The 3,109-nt window shown below is 35.4% G+C and overlaps 1 long non-coding RNA gene across 1 annotated transcript; it reads right to left on the reverse strand.

Annotated features, from left to right (window-relative positions):
• Positions 1–384: 384 nt before the first annotated feature.
• On the reverse strand, positions 385–1,928 carry LOC109220867. Its single transcript, XR_002067158.1, has 3 exons — positions 1,902–1,928; positions 659–900; positions 385–567 (listed from the first exon to the last, which is right to left on the reverse strand). It is a non-coding gene; the product is annotated as an uncharacterized LOC109220867 (long non-coding RNA).
• Between the last annotated feature and the right edge of the window lie 1,181 nt (positions 1,929–3,109).

The following is a 3,109-nucleotide window of genomic DNA, read 5'->3' on the forward strand; positions in this document are numbered from 1 at the left end:
AGAATAGTTGCTAGTTTAATTAAAGTATTCAAAATAAAGCAATACCATTTCAGCCCTTCTTCTGGAGTTAGGTTTGGAGCCACCAATATGTGAAATAATTTGTTTCTTCCGAATTTCAACATTTCTTTTACAAGTTTCCTTACAAAAAGATACCACAAATTACACATACTTGCCTATTGTATACTTGTAAAACCATAATATCTGTTTAACAAACTTCCATTTTAGTTAGATACAGTCTCTCTTTACAGAATAATAATAGGCACAAAGCAACCTCTTATGGAACCTCCGAAGGTTCAACCTCTTGTACAAACAAATATATAATTACACATAATAATTGAAGCATTAAAATAATACCTGTGTCTTTTCTTTAAAGCGGTAATCAACATAAGAAATCCATTGATCTGGTGGAATTCCCAGTGGAACGCTATCCATTATCTCAGCTCTGCTCTTAAGTGGATCATAGACCTTATCAAACAACTTTAGCCTTTTTGCGCCCCACTTCTTACACATAAAATTATAAACATATCGTCTTGCATTTGACTCAGTTGTCCGAAAACAAAATCGTGGCTTCAAGAATAAACCAATGATTAGATACTTATTATATGCAAATATAAAATCTAGTGACATAAAATAGAGAAATTGTATGCCTCAGGAATACCTTTATAAATCGATCATAACAACGGTTGAAGATTGTCACAGGTAAATCCGGTCATTTCTCAAAGTGAATTGGAAAAATGGAGCAGTCAGTTGCTAAAATTCCACAAAAGCCTGCAAAAACGCCTTGTCCTTCACCAATGGGAGAATCCATGTCGTCAAAATCAACCACAATATGTTCTCCATTAGATAAATTTAACACGTTCCTTTTCTTCACTTTAAGTATCTTGCTAGCTCCTTGTGAATCTTAAAAGATAAAAACAAAAATCAATGTGATTCTTAAACAAAAATCAATGTGGTTCTCTATTCTTTGATCGAGGCATGCAGTAAATTCAAGGGTATTAACACTGTGAACAAAAAACATATGCCTAAGCTAGTGAAACAGAACAAGCAAAAAAGAAAACGAATAACACTACACATATATGATATGTACATGCATGGGAAGTTCTGTTTGTACACGAGGTGATTGCACAAGACATGCAAAAAGTTTTGTTCATTAATGGCAGATTATTATACATACACAATCTTCCTCTTTTATTGTGATTTCAATTCATGGAATTGATGTGAGAGTAAGATACAAGCAGAAATGGAGCTGAGTTGGGATGGTATGGCCAGGAATGGAGATGAACACCGATGATTTAGAAACTCTGGTCGGGCACTAAGAAGAATAGGAATACATGGACTTGAAAAGTAAATGCCGAGCTAAAACTTTCATAAGAATCAAGATATAAGAACATTCAAATTTGTAATCAAACTCCTCATCAGAATATAAAAAACATGGAATGAATGCAAGAAAACTCCTCACTGAAAACCAGGAACATAGATAACGTCAAAAGACCAACTTTGAATGCATATATACATACAATACAGAAGGTTCAGGTACTTGTTAACCAACTGTAAGCACAGAATTTTACAGTAAAGAAGTAAATGTCATTATTGCATACTTACAGAATTTTATCTCTTGCTCTTCAAAAATGGTATAACACAAAGCTTAGTAAAGCAATGTATCAGTTTACAGGAATTCAAGAGGGTTCTGCCGAGCAAAAAGAGATAAGAATGAATTAGGGATTGTGGGAATTCAGTGAGGATCCTTCTAAATTTGCAAAATGAGGAAGGATGCAAGAGGTTTGATAACGAATGTTAAGTGATGATAAGCATTAAGCATAGGTTCTCTATTCTTTGAGGTAACAGATTGTTAGTTGCGGCGTAAAATAGGCAGAATGTATAAATGAATGGCAATAACATACCTATTGCATCTACAGTCCAATGTTGCGCAGACACGCGTCCACTACGCTTTCTAGATGGTGGTTGTTGTGACGCGGCCCGGACTGATGGAACCTGCTGTGTTTGTTGTCTGATCTGACATAATTGGATTTGCTGCAACCTGACTTGAAGGTGTTGGTCGTGCTGTCGGTTGAATAAATGAAGTCAGCTGTGGTGTATTATCAAAATGCGAATGTGTTGATTCAGTTGATAAAGGTTGTGCTACACCTTGTGATGTAGATGCTGACTGAATTGAGTTCTGCAAGTTCTCATAATGCTTGGACTTCGGCATACCTGCAAGCAACAAAAGAAAAGCAGGAGTTCACAAAATTAGTAGAAGAAAAGTCGAATAATTTAAGAAGAAACAATTCACACATGCATCCTGTTAAACCTGAATAAGAAAGACATACTCATCTCCAGAACTAAAACATGGCAAGTAAATGCAAATTATATAATGATATAAAATTAAATATAATGATATTTCTTTGACTCTCAAAGGGATGAAAAATACTCATCATGAAGAACCGGAGGAAAACCTAAGGACTGGCCTAATTCCTATTCAAACATATGCTCCTCAATTGCAAGTTGAACATTTTCATAATTAACATCAAAAAATTGTTCAAATTCTTGTTGTTGGGATGGCTCATTCTCGTATATTTCTCCTTCAACCACCTCTCCCATATCAAACATATCTCTTGGCTTTAAATGTACGGCCACACTCCATCCTTCATCAGTTTCATCATTAACATAGTACACCATATTTGCTTGAGATGCTTCAATATAAGGATCATGCTCCTCACGGTCATCAGTGTGAATCAATCTAGAAGAATTAACACAGTTAAAATTCCAAGCATCTCTTTCGAACCCTCTATCTCGAGTAGTGTCATCCCACTGGCATTTGAAGAGCACAACCTTAAACTGACCATAATAATTAAGCTCAATAATATCTTCCAACTTCCCATAATATGGCAAGTCTGCTTGCCTCGCATTTCTGTCGGTGTTGGATGCAATACAAGAGGTGTTAGAGGTAAGAAAAATGTTGCAGCCAAATGCACACGCAAGTATACGCGGTCGTCAAGTAATAAAGTAACTAAAAGTCGGATGTCGAACCCACTGGCACTTGTGATTAACTATTAAATAAACTAGACTATCCTAATTATCTATACAAGAATTAAACCTAGAAGTATTTGAT

The sequence above is a fragment of the Nicotiana attenuata genome, unplaced genomic scaffold (assembly GCF_001879085.1).
Source record: "Nicotiana attenuata strain UT unplaced genomic scaffold, NIATTr2, whole genome shotgun sequence".
Classification (NCBI taxonomy): Eukaryota; Viridiplantae; Streptophyta; class Magnoliopsida; order Solanales; family Solanaceae; genus Nicotiana; species Nicotiana attenuata.